Source organism: Stenella coeruleoalba, assembly GCF_951394435.1.
Source record: "Stenella coeruleoalba genome assembly, chromosome: 8".
Lineage (NCBI taxonomy): Eukaryota > Metazoa > Chordata > Mammalia > Artiodactyla > Delphinidae > Stenella > Stenella coeruleoalba.
In genome coordinates this window covers 40,643,990-40,657,620 of record NC_137154.1, presented here as the reverse complement: position 1 = coordinate 40,657,620, position 13,631 = coordinate 40,643,990, and the positions used below count along the sequence as shown (strand labels likewise).

The 13,631-nt window shown below is 41.4% G+C and overlaps 1 protein-coding gene across 5 annotated transcripts in view; it reads left to right on the top strand.

The window, feature by feature from the left end:
• The first annotated feature begins 383 nt into the window (after positions 1-383).
• Positions 384-13,631, top strand: part of CALCB (calcitonin related polypeptide beta) — a 157,601-nt gene continuing 144,353 nt past the window's right edge. For 3 of the 5 annotated variants that reach the window (XM_079928710.1, XM_079928704.1, XM_079928703.1), the window contains exons 1-2: positions 384-522; positions 3,470-3,694. The gene's annotated coding sequence lies outside the window, so the exon portion shown is untranslated. The remainder of the gene's footprint in view (positions 523-3,469; positions 3,695-13,631) is intronic. The other 2 variants (XM_079928705.1, XM_079928706.1) reach the window with 2 other exon arrangements.

Sequence of the window (13,631 nt, the reverse complement as noted above, 5' to 3'; positions counted from 1 at the left end):
CATTTCCCAGAGGCCTTCACCTGCGCTCTCTCAGCCTCTCCGCAGACGCCTAGACCAGCCGTTCTCAAACGCAAACATCCAACGACCTCCTATTAACCATTAACTCGGTCCTAGATTTCGGACGCCTGGCTTTGTAGAGAAGCGGTGGGTGGAAGCTAACCTACGCATGGCGCGCGGCTCCGTAGGCTCAAGAGGCTGGGCGCGCTGAAGGTAGCGCCTTCCACTCCCGACAGGGCGGCCTGCGCGAGTCCCAGGCCCCACTGCGCAGGCGCGGGAGCGGCTCCTCGTAGTTCTCGGGTACGCGAGATTCCTTCCGAGATCCAGCTGGTGTCAGGTGGTAGGGGCTCGCGGTTGGGCTGGGCGCTCCCCCAACCCCGCGGCGGCAGCGCCCGAGTACCTCGACCCCCGGCCTGGGAAGCGGGCCTCACTCCACGCTGCGGACACACGGAGAGGGGTCCTGACAGCTCGCACCCACAAGCGTCAGCCCACCCAGGAGGAAGGCCCGGGCCCTCCCTGCCCGAGGTAAGTCAGGCTGTACCTCATGGTACAGCTGGCTCTACTTTTTCATGTAGACATAGGGGAGCTTGGCCAAGACGGCCAGCGAGTAGATGTCGCCGGTAAATGGCAGCCCCGAACGCCATACTGGCGAACCCCCAGCGCAAAGAGTAGCAGGAAGAGAGTGCTGCTGAGGGCTGCCGCGAAGGCCTCAGCTTCGCGAGGTTCCCACCATGGTACGGGGCTGGAGCTGCGAAGTCTTGCAGTATCCAATTGCCCCGGAGACCCCGAGGTCCCGTCCCACTTCCATGGCCATTGGCTGGCTGAGCGTAGGGCCCTTGGGCCCAGTTACTCCTGGTTTTTCTTAGCTCACAGTCCGCTGTCCGGAGGGTGTGCCGCCCGCTGGATCTGGGCGCGGCTCTAGGCAAACCCCAGCCTGGCTGGGTACCGAGCCTGGAGGCCTTTTCCAGGGTGTTGAGACCTGGACCTGGAAGACATGAGAGTACAGCCACCCTCACTGGGCCAGGGGCATCCTGCGTCCCTGGCAGCCAGCCCTTTCTGTGTGTATCTTTTTAGGAACGAGGTCTGCTTATTTCAGAGTAGAAAAGTGGGGGCGGGGCCTCCCTGGTGGCGCAGTGGTTGGGAGTCCGCCTGCCGATGCAGGGGACACAGGTTCGTGCCCCGGTCCGGGAGGATCCCATATGCCGCGGAGCGGCTGGGCCCGCGAGCCATGGCCGCTGGGCCCGCGCGTCCGGAGCCTGTGCTCCACAACGGGAGAGGCCACGGCAGTGAGAGGCCCGTGTACCACACACACACAAAAAAGTGGGGCGATTATCAGCACTGTGGTCTTTAGCTCAGCGGGATAATCTTTAGAATCTCCATTAGAGAATTGACCCATCAGTGTAAAAAGAAAGTAATCATATTACTTTGCCTCTTTTACTAGTCAGATTTTTCCTTCTTATGGTATGAGGCATTTTTGTTTGTGATGCCTTAACAATTGTGATGATCGTGCAGTATTTATGTGATTAACTGACGTTACCTATCTTTTCACTCACTGGTCTTCTAGGAAAATGGAAAAAATAGTATGAGAGGTCATTGATAAACTTAGCCCTCAGTGTCTAACCAAAGGTCAGTGGAGATGGCCTAGGATGGATATTGGCGTTGCAGCTGGAGCACAGTGATGCCGAGGCACTAGGAGTGGAGTGATAGCACCTACTGGGTGTCTGAGGTCACCCCTGCCTGCCTTCCCCAACATCATTCAGCTTGCATTGTCTGGCTGGCCACAGCTGTTACGCAGTATGGTACTCGGTTCAAGAGTGGCCCCTTTCCATTATTTATTTTCAAAAACGATTAATTTCCATTTCAAAAATATCCTCCCATTCACTTAAGGTAAGGAGCATTTCTCCTTTGGCATTCTCCCCCTGCCTACGTTAGCGGAGGAGGGCTGTAGCCTTGACAGCAGCCTGACTCACTAACGGCACCGATGAGATGCCTCATCTCCACCTCCACTGCCCCTTGGGGACAGTGTGTGTAGGAGGTCTTCATGACTCACTAAAAGTCTCTCAGAACACAGATCCTTCCCTGTCATCATTTTCATCATTTATTATGTTCTCTCAGCGCTCAGCAAAGAGAAATAGCTTTCTTTGTCCCCCTTCCCTGCATTTGCTCCTAGAGTGATAGAAAACAAGCAATATTATGTTTGTGGATTTTTTCAGGACAGGGAAGTTTTTGTAGAACAGGAAATGGAGGATTTCACTGTTTCATGGCAGAGATCCCGTCTTTAGTATGCCGGGCGGAATGTGAAAACCCTGTACATGGCTCTGACATTTCTGTGTGCTGGGAGCGTTTATGGTTTCAACAGGGTTGTTGTGCTCCAGTGAGCGCCTTTCTTGGGCTTTGGGAACCTCCCTGCAGGATGCATTCTGAGGGCTCCCTGCCCTTCCTGGATGGATGCTCCCCTGACCTGAGCCCTGGGTGCTCTCCCAACCCCCCACCCCAGCACACAGTGATGCAATCAGCACAAGGTGCCTCCGTGGCACATTTCATTATGTGCACTCACAGTTGCATTTCATCAGAATGGAAGGGAGTGAGAGTCAAGGAAGTGCCTAGCCGAGCCATATTGGAGCCCGAGGCAAAAGAAAAAAATCAACAATACTGATGTTTGCTCATTAAAAATTTGATATCTTGTTCATCATGGATTTTTTGCATTAATTTTGATTTTAAAGTGTTATATTAGAATATTATCTTGATTACTAAGTATTTCAGTACCCTCTTATTTTGCTCCCAAGGTTAGTGCCTCACATGCCTCACCAGAGTCCCAGCCCTGGGATGTAGGGAACCTAAATGATGATTTTAATAGCAAAGTGGTATGTAGGAACTGGGTTTGTGCACTTGGATTTTCCTGATGCTCCTAGGAGCCAGGTACTGAGGTGAAGCTGGTAGAGCGTGGCACCTCTGCATGGGATTTGAGGAGCCTTATGAAAGTCTCCCTTTGACCACTACAAAAAAGTCCCCACCTTGCCTGAAGTTCAATCCTTATCATTTAATTTATTCCCCCAAACAGGCTAAGTTGGAAAATGCAAACCCTGATGGCAGGAGAGTAAAGTGTTAGAAGGTTACTAAAACTGCATTTACATGTGAATATGTTTAATTCCAGCATTTTCTTAGAGGCAGGACAGAATGGGAGGCGTGATGACACTGATTTGCTGGAGTTATTGGCATGGTCATGTTGATGGTGGTAGGTGTGGGAACTTAAGAAAGGGATACAGAAAGAAAATAGAGGTTTTCAATGAGAAACTTCTTTCCCTTCACAATTTTCCAAAGGCTGCAGACAGATCACACTTCTCCCAGGAGTCATTCCTGCCGTTTCCTGGGGATGCTCAGCCAACCACCCTCTGCCACTGCCTCTCCTCCAGCACCCTACTGGTCCATCGTCTAATCTTGACATCTTTTGTTTCTTTTCTTGTATTTAAAGAGATTAGAAGTCTAAAGTGGATGAACACTTAGTCACCATCTTGTTGAAGACCCTCTTCCAAACGTGGTATCTGAGACTCAGTGGAAATGTAATTCTCTGTCCAGGGTCACACAAGGCAGCACCAGTGGAACCAGAAGTCTGGGCTCTGGACTTGCCACATGTTTCTTCAGTCATTCATCACAGAATTATTGAACATCTACTAGACTAGATGCTGGAGATGTAATGGTGAGCAAAACCAGTCATGGTCCCCACTTTCCTGGGGCTTATAGTCTACTGGGGGGATGACTATATCAATCAAATAATCACATATAGCATTACAAACGGTTAAGTTTTCTGATGTAAAGGAACAGTTCTATAAGCCTGTATAACAGGAAATGTGATAAGTGTTGGGATCAGAAATTGCTGTCTGGGTCATAGAACCAGTTTATACCCAAGGACTTATTATCCCTCTGATGTGCATGGCAAGTTTTACTGAAATACTTCTCAAGTTTCTCGTCTTATATGGGACATTGTGTTCCAAGTAGAAAGGGAAAGGAAAGTGGATGTAACAAAATCCATTCTTTGATGTCTTTAAGGACACACCCAGAAATGGGCATCCCTTGGCCCAGTCAAGTTGACACATGAGGTTAACCATCACATTATATTACTGCCAGATCATTAAGTAAAATTCCCATTTGGGTACCCTGCTACCTGGATTTGTCAGCTTCTCCAAAGACAAGTGCCATCGTTCTCTCTGATAATATCCTAATATACACCAGGCTAGCAACCACTTCATTTTCTTTCTACTTTCTCTCACAATAGGTCCTTTGATAGAAAGCTTTCAGCCCTCTACTTCAAAAACTATAATCTCTGTACAATTTGGAAGTTTAGTTAATTAGAGATCTTCAAATCCTGCCAAGAGAGAGGAAGAGCCAGACTTAAAAAAAAAAACAGTGTCTTGCTTGCACATGGATTGATCCAAAAGCAGTATTTTAACCTAATTTCCTAAATACAGTTTTTCAGTAACTGTTTTCCCAGGGGAAATGAAAACTTTGAAAAAGAGGCATTTTAGCAGCATTATGCTGTGATTTATAATGAGAAATATATAGTTGGCCTTTGTCCTGTTTGCAGCACAGAACTAGTAAAACCCTAGGAATTTCCTAAGCCTTGAGAGTGACAAAGGTGTCTGTTATGTTAATGCGGTGACTTTGGACTGATCCCAAAGATGCAAGCTAGTTGCCAGTAGAGGCAGCTAAGTGATTAGAGGCTGGAACTTTCAGTCCCACTCCCTGACCTCCTGGCAGGGGAGAGGGGCTAAATTTGAATTTAATCACCAGTGGCCAATGATTTACTCAATCATGTCTCTGTAACAAGTGCTTCATAAAACCCCCCAGAAAGATGGGGTTCAGAGAGCTTCTGTGTTGGTGAACATGTGGGGATGTAGGGAGAGTGGTATGACTGGAGAGAGCATGGAAGCTCCATGCCCCTTCCCACATACCTTGCCCCATACATCTCTTTCTTCTGGCTGTTTCTGAGTTTGTACTTTTATAATAAACTGGTAACTCTAGTAAGTAAAATGTTTCCCTGAGTTCTGTGAGCCGCTCTAGCAATTAATCAAACTCCAGGAGGTCATGGGAACCTCTGATCTCTAAGAAGCACAGGTGACAACCTGGACTTGTGGTTGGCGTCTGAATTGTGTGTGGAAGGGTGACGTCCTGTGAGGCTGAACACTTAAACTGTAGGCTCTGATGCTATCTCCAGGTAGACAATATCAGAATTTAGTTGAATTGTAGGACACCCAGCTGGTGTTGAAGAATTGCTTGGTGGTGTAACCCCCCTCCCCCATTGGAATTGGTAATCAGAATTAGAGGCTTCTTTTTTTAAAATTAATTTTTATTGGAGTATAGTTGATCTATGATATTGTGTTTCTGCTGTACAGCAAAGTGAATCAGCTATACATATACATATATGCACTCTTGTTTATATTCTATTCCCATATAGGTCATTACAGAGTATTGAGTAGAGTTCCCTGTGCTATACAGTAGGTTCTTGTTAGTTATCTATTTTATATATAATAGTGTGTATATGTCAATCCCAATCTCCCAATTTATCCCTCTCCCTCCCTTTCCCCCTTGGTAACCATAAGTTTGTTTTCTACATCTGTGACTCTATTTCTGTTTTGCAAATAGGTTCATTTGTACCATTTTTTTTAGATTCCACATATAAGCGATATCATATGATATTTGTCTTTGTCTGACTTACTTCGCTCAGTATGACAGTCTCTAGGTCCATCCATGTCACTGCAAATGGCATTATTTCATTTTTTCTTTATGGCTGAGTAATATTCCGTTTTATATACGTACCACATCTTCTTTATCCATTCCTCTGTCGATGGACATTTAGGTTGCTTCCATGTCCTGGCTATTGTAAGTAGTGCTGCAATGCACATTGGGGTACATGGACCTTTTTGAATTACGGTTTTCTCCAGATATATGCCAGAATCAAAGGCTTCTTATTACTCAATTTCAGAACTTCATAATAAGCTCTCAGCTATGAATCTAGTGATAGTGTAGAACTTACACATGAATTTAAAGTAAAATTTAAACCATTTTGTCTCTGTAAAGTTTTGTAAATGTGTGTGTGTGTATTTCTGTGATAGTGCTATTAAATTTCCACAGAGAACAAAAAAATTCTTTAAATATATATAGTTAATCCTCTTAGATAATTTCAGAATATATTATAAAATAGAACTTCTATTTTATAAGTAAATTTTGAGATTTGGCCGTTACTGTCCCCCCCAAAGTAATAAAAACAGTTAAATACAAACTACAAGTAAGGTAGTTATGGAAGGAATACCTTTACTATTAAAAAAGCTCTTAAATTTGTATAGAAAATGCTTGAAACTCCAAGAAATTATTAAGCAAATGTCATGAGTAAATATATAATTCATTAAAGAGAGATTACAACTGGTAAATAAATACAATGAAAATGCATAACTTCACTCATAATAATAAATGTGAGATAAAAATCTCTGAAATTCTTAACAGCTTTTTTCATAAATGACAAAAAATGGACAAAGCCCAGGTGTCCATTAACAGGAGAATCAATAAATACCTGTGGTATATTCATGCTATGGAATACTACTCAGGAATAAAAAGGGAGAAGAAAACCTGCTAGTACATGAAACAACAGGGATGAATCTCAAAGGCATTATGCTGAGTGAAAGAATTCTCATCCCCAAAACTTACATACTGTGTAATTCCGTTGATATGAAGTTCTGGAATTGGCTCATGTAAACTATCATTTAAAAAACTAAAAATAGTGGTTGCTTCTGGGAGGGGGACATGTACTGGGGGCAGGGTTTAATGGAAGGAGGCATGAAGCAACTTTATGGCATCATGATAGACGTTTGTGTTTCATAGGTGTATGTGTTTGCCAAAACTCAGTAAATGGTACACTTAAGATTTATGCATTTTATTGTATTTAAATTTTACATTTTAAAAGACCAGTAAAAAAAATATTGAACTCTGTGTAGTGGTACACATGCTAAAGTGAGGGATGAAGAATAATGTTGAATACAACTTACTTTGAGGTAAATTTAAAAAATAGGTATTGATGGATAGAGGGATGGCTAGATATCAACGTATGTGTTAAAGCAAATATTGCAAAATGTTTAAGTCCAGGTATTGGGTATATGGGTATTTGCTGTACAGTTCTTTCAATTTTTGTGTGTTTTAATCTTTTTTTCATAAATTGTTAACTAAATCAACTCTGATGTACTATTTTGCTAATTAAATGAGAAAAAATAATTTAAAACATTTAAAAAATATGAACCACAAAATATTTTAAAAAATAATACACAGTAATGGCCATGATGCTGTGAAACTGGTATTCTCCTGTCTCTGGGTATGTAATTGATATAATTTTTTGGGAAAACAACTTGGCAGTTTGTATCAAAAGCCATAAAATTGGCCTACCTCAACTAATAATTCTACATATAGAAATCTACACCAAGGGAATTGACATCAATCATAGAAAATCCTGTATAAAGGAAGATGTTCATTATAACATTATTTAAATAGCAATAAGTCAGAAACCTAACTGTTTAACAGTAAATCAGTAGAGAAGTTTGTATTTCATTGTTTCCACAGAAAATTTGAGGAGCTGGTGAGAAAATTATAGGTGATGAAATAGTAAAATAGATATAGAAATAATGACTGATGAGGGAAATGAAATCATTACGTAAAATACATCTGCCCTTGAAATAGTGCATAGAGTTAAAAAGGATAGCTATGAAGACAATACAGTTTCACTGAAAATGTCTATGATATGACATCAGGTGTAAAGCAGACAACAAATCTATATATATGCAGCGTAATTCCAACTATGTAAAAGTATTACGTGTCTGAAGCTCCTTGTAGTAGTTGCTGTCATTTACCATCTAAATGCCTTCAGACTGAGGCTTACACTGTTCCAGCTCTCTGGAGTATGGGTGGCTGATAGCTCCCAGATGAGTCACTTTCTGAGAATGGCTTTCAGACAAAAGAGGTTGCCTTGTTCAAGGTCTGGCTCCCTCCCTGGGAATAACTCTCATCGAATGTACAGTGGAGGACAGGACTAGCTATGTAATTTGTAGGGCTCAGTGAAAATGAAAATGTGGGGTCCCTTGTTCAAAAATTAAGAAAGTAACAAAAATTAAAAAAATTTTTAAAAATTAAAAAATTAAGAAATTTTAAGAAAAATTAAGACAAGTGTCTGTGACAGCTGATAATTAAACCGAGACATGGAGTTCTTCTGAGTGTGGGGGGCCCTGTGTGATTGCATAGGTCATATGCCATCAAAGCTGCACTAGTCCAGGGAGGTGTAAAGGCTCAGGTTTCTTGTCTGAAGGAGGTACAAGTCTGAAGTCCTGGCCCAGCTTTGGAGCTCCCTGGGGACCAGCCCTCCTTGTGCAGTTCAACTTTCCTCTCTGCCCAATATCCTTTTTACACTCCCTGACAGGTGTTGATCTAGGAGAACACCCTAGTACACTTTTTGCATGCAGATCTCCAGCTCAGCTTCCCAGGGAACCTGACACAGTACATTATTGTTAAAGAAAACAAAAATAAATGGGAATAAAATCCGGGAAAAAATACAGTAATTGTTTAAAAGTAATTTTTTTCTCCTTTCTGAATTTTAGTAATATGTTTACATGACATTTAAAATCAAAACAATTTTAAATTTTAAAAATGATACTTCTAGTTATATACCCCAAATAATTGAAAGCAGGAATTCAAGCAGATATTTTGTACACCAGTGTTCATAGCAGCATTATTCACAATAGCCAAAAAGTGGAAACAACCCAAGTATCCATCAACAGATGAACAGATAAATGAAATGTGTATGTACACACAGTGGAATATGATTCAGTCTTTAAAAGAAATTCTGTAACAGCTACAATATTGATAAATTTTGAGGATACTATGCTAAGTGAAATGTCATACACAAAATGACAAATAGCGTATGATTCTACTGATGAGAGGTATGTATCTAGAATAGGCAAACTCAGAGACAGAAAGTATAACAGAGGTTACCAGGGGCTGCAGAGAGGAAGGAATGGGGAGTTATTATTTAATGGATACAGAGTTTCCATTTGGGATGATGAACAAATTTTGAAAATGGATAGTGGTGATGGTTACTTAACATTGTGAATAAACTACATGCCACTGAACTGTACAATTTTAAATGGTTAAAATGGTAATTAAAAAAAGTTCCACTCCTGCTTAGGATTTAGAAAGCAGCAAGAGTGTCACTCCAACCCTAACAATGAGAAAAAGCTGGATAATCTACAAAATCATAATTTTTTGAACCCACTGGAGAGCTGGAGTCACGAGGCAAACCAGGTGTACTGAATCAAAACTGACAAACACCTCCTACAAGAAATGGATCACATGAGCTGTTTCAACTTGGAAGAAGACGTTGTACTTGTAAAAGCTGGTAAGCAGGACTGGATTAGGCTGAGCAAGTAAGGCATTCTCCTCTAGTGCCAAATTTAAGGCAGTGACAAAAACTGAGAAAGCAAAATATATATTGATTAATAAAATATTTCTAAAAACAAAAATTAATGTAAAAATCTGTGATGAACAAAATATCAGCATTTTAAATGAAGGCAGGATGGTACATGGCATTTACATGAACCTGCCTTGCTCACCTCACCCTATTCCTTGTCCTGTCAGATCTCATCTTTATTCAAAATTTAGATGTTTTAGACAACTAGCTGCTGGACAGTCATCGACAGGAAGACACTGGAACTCACCAAAAAAGATATCCCACATCCAAAGACAAAGGAGAAGCCAAAATGAGATGGTAGGAGGGGCGCAATCACAGCAAAATCGAATCCCATAACTGCTGGGTGGGTGACTCACAGACTGGAGAACACTTATACCACAGAAGTCCACCCACTGGAGTGAAGGTTCTGAGCCCCACGTCAGGCTTCCCAACCTGGGGGTCTGGCAACAGGAGGAGGAATTCCTAGAGAATCAGACTTTGAAGGCTAGTGGGATTTCATTGCAAGAATTCGACAGGACTGGGGGAAACAGACTCCACCCTTGGAGGGCACACACAAAGTAGTGTGCGCATCGGGACCCAGGGGAAGGAGCAGTGACCCCATAGAGACTGAACCAGACCTACCTGCTAGTGTTGGAGGGTCTCCTGTAGAGGCAGGGGGTGGCAGTGGCTCACCGTGGGGACAAGAACACTGGTAGAAGTTGTTCTGGGAAGTACTCCTTGGTGTGAGCCCTCTCAGAGTCTGCCATTAGCCCCACCAAAGAGCCCAGGTAGGCTCCAGTGTTGGGTCGCCTCAGGCCAAACAACCAAGAGGGAGGGAACCCAGCCCTACCCATCAGCAGTCAAGCAGATTAAAGTTTTACTGAGCTCTGCCCACCAGAGCAACACCCAGCTCTACCCACGACCAGTCCCTCCCACCAGGACCCCCGCACAGGCCTCTTAGCCTCATCCACCAAAGGGCATACAGCAGAAGCAAGAAGAACTACCATCCTGCAGCCTGTGGAACAAAAACCACATTCACAGAAAGATAGACAAGATGAAAAGGCAGAGGGCTATGTACCAGATGAAGGAACAAGATAAAACCCTAGAAAAACAACTAAATGAAGTGGAGATAGGCAACCTTCCAGAAAAAATTCAGAATAATGATAGTGAAGATGATCCAGGACCTCAGAAAAACAATGCAGGCAGAGATCGAGAAGATGAGAGAAATGTTTAACAGAGACCTAGAGGAATTAAAGAACAAACAAACATAGATGAACAGTACAATAACTGAAATGAAAACTACACTAGAAGGAATCAATAGCAGAATAACTGAGGCAGAAGAACGGATAAGTGACCTGGAAGACAGAACGGTGGAATTCACTGCAGCAGAACAGAATAAAGAAAAAAGAATGAAAAGAAATGAAGACAGCCTAAGAGACCTCTGGGACAACATTAAACACAACAACATTCGCATTAAAGGGGTCCCAGAAGGAGAAGAGAGAGAGAAAGGACCCAAGAAACTTTTGAAGAGATTATAGTTGAAAACTTCCCTAACATGGAAAGGAAATAGCCACCCAAGTCCAGGAAGCGCAGTGAGTCCCATACAGGATAAACCCAAGGAGAAACATGCCAAGACACAGAGTAATCAAATTGGCAAAAATTAAAGACAAAGAAAAATTATTGAAAGCAGCAAGGGAAAAACGACAAATAACATACAAGGGAATTCCCATAAGGTTAACAGCTGATTTCTCAGCAGAAACTCTACAGGCCAGAAGGGAGTGGCATGATATACTTAAAGTGATGAAGGGGAAGAACCTACAACCAAGATTACTCTACCCGGCAAGGATCTCATTCAGATTCAAGGGAGAAATCAAAAAAGTTTTACAGACAAGGAAAAGCTGAGAGAATTCAGGACCACCAAACCAGCTCTACAACAAATGCTAAAGGAACTTCTCTAAGTGGGAAACACAAGAGAAGAAAAAGGTTTCATTGTTTACAAAAACAAACCCCAAAGGATTAAGAAAATGGTCATAGGAACATACAGATCGATAATTACCTTAAACGTGAATGGATTAAGTGCTCCAACCAAAAGACACAGGCTTGCTGAATGGATACAAAAACAAGACCCATATATATGCTGTCTACAAGAGACCCACTTCAGACCTAGGGACACATACAGACTGCAAGTGAGGGGATGGAAAAAGATATTCCATGCAAATGGAAATCAAAAGAAAGCTGGAGTAGCAATACTCATATCAGATAAAATAGACTTTAAAATAAAGAATGTTACAAGAGACAAGGAAGGACACTACATAATGATCAAGGGATCAATCCAAGAAGAAGATATAACAATTATATATGCACCCAACATAGAAGCACCTCAATACATAAGGCAATTGCTAACAGCTCTAAAAGAGGAAAGCGACAGTAACACAATAATAGTGGGGGACCATAACACCTCACTTACACCAATGGACAGATCATCCAAAATGAAAATAAATAAGGAAACAGAAGCTTTAAATGACACAACAGACCAGATAGATTTAATTGATATTTATAGGACATTCCATCGAAAAAGAGCAGATTACACTTTCTTCTCAAGTGTGCATGGAGCATTCTCCAGGATAGATCACATCTTGGGTCACAAATCAAGCCTCAGTAAATTTAAGAAAATTGAAATCATATGAAGCATCTTTTCTGACCACAACGCTATGAGATTAGAAATGAATTACAGGGAAAAAAACGGAAAAAACACAAACACATGGAGGCTAAACAATACATTACTAAATAACCAAGAGAACACTGAAGAAATCAAAGAGGAAATCAAGAAATACCTAGAGACAAATGACAATGAAAACACGACGATCCAAAACCTATGGTATGCAGCAAAAGCAGTTCTAAGACGGAAGTTATAGCTATACAAGCCTACCTCAGGAAACACGAAAAATCTCAAATAAACAATATAACCTTACACCTAAAGGAACTAGAGAAAGAAGAACAAACAAAACCCAAAGTTAGCAGAAGGAAAGAAATCATAAAGATCAGAGCAGAAATAAATAGAAACAAAGAAAACAATAGCAAACATCAATAAAACTAAAAGCTGGTTCTTTGAGAAGATAAACAAAATTGATAAACCATTAGCCAGACTCATCAAGAAAAGGAGGGAGAGGACTCAAATCAATAAAATTAGAAATGAAAAAGGAGAAGTTACAACAGACACCACAGAAATACGAAGCATCCTAAGGGACTACTACAAGCAACTCTATGCCAATAAAATGGACAACCTGGAAGAAATGGACAAATTCTTAGAAAGGTATAACCTCCCAAGACTGAACCAGGAAGAAATAGAAAATATGAACAGACCAATCACAAGGAATGAAATTGAAACTGGAATTAAAAATCTTCCAATAAACTAAAGTCCAGGACCAGATGGCTTCACAGGTGAATTCTATCAAACATTTAGAGAAGAGCTAACACCCGTCCTTCTCAAACTCTTCCAAAACATTGCAGCGGAAGGAATACTCCCAAACTCATTCTATGAGGCCACCATCACTCTGATACCAAAACCAGACAAAGGTGCTACAAAAAAAGAAAGATACAGACCAATATCACTGATGAATATAGATGCAAAAATCCTCAACAAAATACTAGCAAGCAGAATCCAACAACACATTAAAAGGATCATACACCATGATGAAGTGGGATTTATCCCAGGGATGCAAGGATTCTTCAATATATGCAAATCAATCAATGTGATACACCATATTAAGCAATTGAAGAATAAAAACCATATGATCATCTCAATAGATGCAGAAAAAGCTTTTGACAATTCTCACCCATTTATGGTAAAAACTCTTCAGAAAGTGGGCATAGAGGGAACCTACCTCAACATAATAAAGGCCATATACGACAAACCCACAGCAAACATCATTCTCAATGGTGAAAAACTGAAAGCATTTCCTCTAAGATCAGGAACAAGACCAGGATGTCCACTCTCACCACTATTATTCAACATAGTTTTGGAAGTCCTAGCCTCAGCAGTCAGAGAAGAAAAAGAAATAAAAGGAATACAAATTGGAAAAGAAGAAGTAAAACTGTCACTGTTTGCAGATGACATGATTCTATACATAGAGAATCCTAAAAATGCCACCAGAAA